Raw genomic sequence first — 6,397 nt, 5'->3', positions numbered from 1 at the left:
AGTTCAGTCTATAGAGGTAGGGCTAAACTAGACCAGAATATGAGATAATCTAGATCCATGCTAGCAAAACCCAAAAGTGAAACTCAAGATTTTGGTTCTGGTCATGATGGATTTCAGGAACTGTAATTTCCATTCTGCTACAAAAACTAGAAACTGAAAATCTTTTTACATATTGAGCCGTAGACATATTTGAACTCTGATTTCTGGCAGAATAAAGAAAGTTTTTTTGATTATTAAGACGTGAATCTTTAGGCAGAAGACTTGGGAGAACAAGTTTTGTGTGGCCATGTCAGTGCAATAATATGGGAAAATTTTGGAATAATTCTCAGCAACATGGCTCATTCCAGTTGAAGAAAGGAAGGAAGTGAAGGGAGGAAGGAAGGAAGGAAGGAAGGAATGAAGGAAGGAAGGAAGGAAGGAAGGAAGGAAGGAAGGAAGGAAGGAAGAAAAAGAAAGAAAGAGAGAGAGAGAAAGAAGGAAAGAAAGAGCAGAAAAGAAAACAAAAAAAGAAAAAGTTCATACTTAAAACAAGGAGCAAAAATTAATCTAGGACTCAGATTTTGAAGACCTTGCTTCCTTAAAAAAATAAACAAGAAGAAAAATTTACCCTTTCCAACAGTATGAATGGACCTGGAGAACATTATGTTAAGTGAAAAAAGCCAGTCAGAGGAAGACAAATACCATATGATTTCACTCATATGTGGACTCTAATGAACAAACTGAATTAACAACAAAAATGGGGACAGACTCATAGACAGAGAGCAGGATGACAGCTCTAGTGGGGGAGGGAGAGAGAGGTTAGGGGGTGGAGGGATTGAGGAAAAAGGTGGACATGGACAACAATGTGGTGATTATGGTGGGGGAGGTATAAGGTGACTAAAAAGTAATAGAAAAATATAATTAAAAAAAGAAATAAAAAATAAGTAAACAGTTGGAAGTAACAGATAGCTCAATATGTTGGGCTATAAGTATTTCAAGGCAAGGGAAGCTGGGTAGAAGAATGTATGATTATGTACTTACAAATTACCAGGGTTGTAGTGAATGATATATCTGTGGAAGACTGTAGAGGTTATCTGATATTATCTTTGGCACACGAGGCACAGAGAGGTCAAGAAACACATTAAAAGTCACAGAACTATTTAGAACAAAATAATCTCTAAGATTCTTAACTTTTGTAGTGGTGCAGTTTCCATTACATCATATTCACTTACTCTGTGATAAAATAGTTATTTTACAAAAGGGCTGCATGTGGTCCATACAGTGTAGTGGGCATTGAGGAGGGGGCGGTATATCACAGAAAAGGTAAAAGGAGCATTTACTTAAAATCTAAATGGTTCAGTCTTTGATGAAAAAATTACCAAAAATCAAAAATGGTAAACAGAAGTAGAATAATGTGTAAGTATTTAGAACCCAGTCAAGCAGTGCTAGGGTTAGAATGTTTACTTAACCATTTGATAGAAACTATATTTTTATTGCAAGTTAATTGTGTAAAAATGCTTAAACTAATTTGGATACCTAATGGATTAAAGCTCCTAAAAAAACAAAAAAAAGTTATTAAAAAGTCATCCTCTGCCTTCTTTGCCTTGTCAGCTGCTGCATTTGTGCAGACACTAGCAACCTCAGAGTGCCGCTGTCCCTGTAGAAAGGTGGAGCTGCTCTGCAAATTAAAAGCTACTTACCCAGCGCACTTGTTTTTAGCCAGGGCTATTTCACCATTGTGAGTTCCTCAGGAGAGAAAAAGGCTTAGAAAGCAAATGGTAGTCAAATGATTAGAGGTAAGGTTATGGTGAACAGTTCATTTAATCTATGTATGTAACTGTTAATGTGTAGCACATTGGGGTTTCCCAAAATCAGACACAGCAACCATGTGCCCCAGAGTAACTGGGGCCCAATTCACTAAACAGCTAACAGCATACCAAGTAAGAAGACAGCACAGAGAGGGCACCTACAGGGCTAAAATGTTTATCCAAGCTGTATTCCCCCCTGAAACCATCTGCATAGTGGGCCCTATATTCCTATGATGTAGTATTCTAGGGGGTGTGCACGTATCTAGGTGGGGTTGGAAGTGACTGGAGATTCCCAAGATTCCTCTGAGGGTCCAAAGGGGAAGCCTTCTTAACTAACATCATTTGGCCTCCTCTAACCCCCACCCCAGGCTCTTCACCTCCTGCAGCATCTCTATTTCTACAGTCTGCAGAGCAAAGGACTCAACAGAGGTGGTAAACTAGATCAGCATGGGAAAAACACATGTGCCTGTCTGAGCCAAGTACTTACAGGTATTTGTCATGCGATCCTCAAAAGAACCCTGGGAAGTAGGGATTATTAATGCCTCTATTTTACAGATGGGGACACAAAGGCTCCAAGAAATGAAGGGACCTGTCCACAGTTATGCAGTTGAAACAGGCAGAGGAAGAATTTTAATCTAAGTAGTCTGACTTTAATTCACATGTTCTTTCTACTATATCATTCAGGTTGTCTTTCAAGTGAGGTAGCTCCAATGCCACCTCCTCCATGCAGTTCTAAATTTCCTGTGCCCTCAATGTATTTGGATCACATCATTAGTTTATGTCATAATATCTTAAAGGTCTGTATGTGTGTGTGTGGATACATGTATGTGTTCCTCTGGGAATCCTTGGAAAGCAGGGCCTGTTTCTAATACTGATCATAGGCTCTCAGATGCCCAACACAGGGATGGTACGAAACAGGTTTTTATTAATATTGGTTGGACTGAGGTGAAATTTGTCTTTTTAAAAATTCCTATTGAAATAACATTTATATAATATAGTGTTTAACCAAATATCTGGGCACTCCTTGATCTAGTCAAGTTGATACACAAAATTAATCATTACAAACATATCTGCACTCCAATTCTTTGTGTAGCTGAATAATATTTCAATGTATGGATATCTTACACTTTGTTTATTAATTTATCAGGTGATGGACAGTTAGGTTATTTACAACTTTTGGCAATTGTGAATAGTGCAGCTATGAACATTTACATATAAGGATATGTTGGAATATTTGTTTTCAATTATTTTTGAGTGTATACCTAGGAGATGAATTGCTGAGTTATATTCTAACTCTACACTTAATATTTTAAGGAAGCCCCAAACTGTTTTCCAATGTGCCTGCAGCATTATATTTATACCAGGAATGAACTAGAGTTCCAATTTCTCCACAGTGTTGCTAATGCTTGTGATTTTTCTTTTCTTTTAGAAAAAAAATCACCACTCAATCTTTTTTGAGTTAATGCATTATTATGGTTTTTATTTACATTTCAATAATGACTAATGATGTTGAAGCATCTTTTGTGTGCTTATTGATCATTTATATGTTTTCTTTGGAGAAATGTCTATTGAAGTCCTTAATTCACTTTAATTTTTTTCTTTTGTCATTGTGTTGTAGCAGATCTTTATATGTTCTGAAAGTCAAATCCTTATCAGATATATGATTTGCAAATATTTTCTTGCATTTTAGGTTGTCTTTTTACTTTCTTGATAATCTTTGATGCACAAAGTTTTTAATTTTGATAAAGTACAACATATCTATTTTTTCTCTTATTGTTTGTGCCTTTGGTGTCATGTATAACCATCCACTTCCAAATCTAAAATCATCAAGAATTACTCCTGCTTTTGTTCTCATCAGGTGTCCTAGTGAAAGTGAGATTTTCTTTAAACCCTGTGTGGCAATCCCTGATAATTACCATGATGCTCAGGGAAGACAGGGTGACCTGGAAGTCCAACTACTTCCTTAAGATCATCCAACCTCTGGATGATCATCTAAAATGCTTCATTGTGGGAGCAGACAATATGGGCTCCAAGCAGATGCAGCAGATCGCATCTTCCTCTGCTGGAAGGGTGTGGTGTCAATGGACAAGAACACCATGATGCACAAGGCCATCCGAGGGCATCTGGAAAACCTCCCGCTCTGGAGAAACAGTTGCCTGATATCCCAGGGAATGTGGGCTTTGTGTTCACCAAGGAAGACCTCATAGAGATCAGGGACATGCTGCTGGCCAATAAGGTGCCAGCTGCCAACCCTACTGGTGCCATTGTCCCATGTGTAGTCACTGTGTCAGCCCATAACACTCATCTGGGATCCTAGAAGACCTTCTTGCAAGCTTTAGACATTACCAGTAAAATCTCCAGGGGCACCATTGAAATTGTGAGTGCAGCTGACTAAGATTGGAAACAAAGAAGGGACCAGTGAAGCCACACTGCTGAACATCTCCCCGCTTTCCTTTGGGCTGAGATCATCTAGCAGATGTTTGACAAAGGCAGCATCTACAACATGAAAGTGCTTGACATCACAAAGGAAACTCTGCATTCCTGCTTCTTGGAGGGTGTCTGCAATGTTGCCAATGTATGTCTGGGGATTGGTTACACAACTGTTGCATCAATACCTCATTCTATCATCAGTGGGTGCAAGTGAATTCTGACTTTGTCTGTGGAGGCTGATTACACCTTCCCACTTGCTGAAAATGTCAAGGCCTTCTTGACTGATCCATCTGCCCCTGTGGCCTTTGCTACCACTACTGTTTTTGCTGCTGCCACAGCTTCATCCAAGGTTAAAGCAAAGAAGAGTTAAAGTAGTCAGACAAGGATATGGAATTTTGTTTCTTTGACTAGTCACCAAAAAGCAACCAGCTCAACCAACTTTATTTGTGAAACAAGGAGATAAAAGATTACTTCTCTTTAAAAAAGAAGACTTGCTCCTGCTTTTGTGTAATATTTTTATAGTTTTAGCTCATACACTTAGTTTTTGCCCCATTTTGAGTCATTTTTTTTATATATGGTGTGAGGAAAGCATCCAACTTCGTTCTTTTGCATGTGGATTTACCTATGTATCTAACTTTATTATTTTAACATTTTCCTCTGTATGATTCAAGTTACTGTCTAGTGTCCTTTCATTTCAACCTGGAGTACTCCCTTTAGCACTTCTTGTATGGTAAGTCTGCTAGTGATAGACTCCCTCTATTTCTCTGTTTTAATTTTTTTCTTTATATTTGAAGGGTAGTTTTGACAGGTATAGATTTATTCATGGACAGTACTTTTTATTTCAGCACTTTAAATATATCAGCTCACTGCTTTTGGCCTTTATGGCTTCTGATGAGAAATTGGATGGTAATCTTATTAAGTATCTTTTGTATATGATTAGTCACATACTTCTTGTTGCTTTAAAAAATCTTTCTTTTTCTTTGTCTTTTGACAGTTTGATTATAATTGTGTCTTGGAGTGCATCTATTTTAGTTGATCTTGTTTAGAGTTTATTGAGCTTCTTGGATATGTAGATTTTTGTTTACCATCAAATTTGGCAAGTCTGACCATATTTCTTCAAATACTCTTTCTGCTTATCCTCTTAGACTCCTATTATACATATGTTGGTATGTTTGACTGTATTCCACAGTTTTCTTACGCTTTGCTAATTTTTCTTTATTCTTTTCTCTTCCTCATACTTGAAAATTAACCTTTCTGTAGGTCTACAGATTCTTTTCTCTGCCTGCCCAACTCTGCTGTTGAAAATCTCCAATGATTTTTTAAATTTCAATTATACTTTCCAGCTCCAAAATTTTTATGATTTATTTTTATAATTTCTGTCTATTTGTATTCTTTATTTGGTGAAAATCATTCTCTGGTTTCTTCTTGTTCTTTGTCAATGGTTTCTTTTAACTCTTTGAGCATATTTAGGACAGTTGATTTAACACCTTTTTTAGTGAATTTATTTGGGTTATATTGGTTAATAAAATTACATACATTTCAGAGGTACAATTCTATAATACATCATCTATGTATTGTATGGTGTGTTCAACATCCCAAGTCCAGTCTCTCATCACCATTTATCGTGCCTTTACCCTCTCTACCTAGATTTAATATCTTTGTTTATTAAGTTCAATGCCTCAGTTTCCTCATGGACAGTTTCTATTAATTTCATTTTTCCCTATTAATGGCCTAATTTTCTTGTTTCTTTGTATGCATCATAATTTTGTGGAAAACTAAACAATTTGAATATTATAATATGACAACCTTGGAAATTCTCCCCAGTGTTTGTATTTGTTGCTGTTTGTTGTTACCATTTGTTTAGTGACTATTTAAAAATATTTTTGTAAAGTGTCTATTCTTTGTCATGTATTGTTAGTGAGGTCTGGGTTCTGTTAGCTTAATTATCACCTTGTATTTTGACAGAGTTACCTTGAACACCTGGAGCCAAAAATAAAAGAAAATAAAAATAAAAAATAAAGTAGAATAAAGAAGAAAAAGAAAAGATACTTAGTCTCTACAGATTGACTCTTTGTTGAGCACTCTATTGCTTAACCAGGCTATTTACAACTCTGCGGTTGCCTTTGCTATCTGTTTGTGCAGAACCTAAAGGCCAATTTAAGGTGAAATATTAGGTTGCT

General features: G+C 36.6%; 1 pseudogene; it reads left to right on the top strand.

The window, feature by feature from the left end:
- Positions 1-3,707: 3,707 nt before the first annotated feature.
- Positions 3,708-4,628, top strand: LOC129075439 (60S acidic ribosomal protein P0-like; annotated as a pseudogene).
- The last annotated feature ends 1,769 nt before the right edge of the window (positions 4,629-6,397 follow it).

This window comes from Pteronotus mesoamericanus, unplaced genomic scaffold (genome assembly GCF_021234165.1).
Source record: "Pteronotus mesoamericanus isolate MK-2021 breed Mesoamerican mustached bat unplaced genomic scaffold, CSHL_Meso_final contig_55, whole genome shotgun sequence".
Taxonomy (NCBI): Eukaryota; Metazoa; Chordata; class Mammalia; order Chiroptera; family Mormoopidae; genus Pteronotus; species Pteronotus mesoamericanus.
Note: the sequence above shows the minus strand (reverse complement) of the source record. Positions and strands in the feature narration are given on the sequence as shown.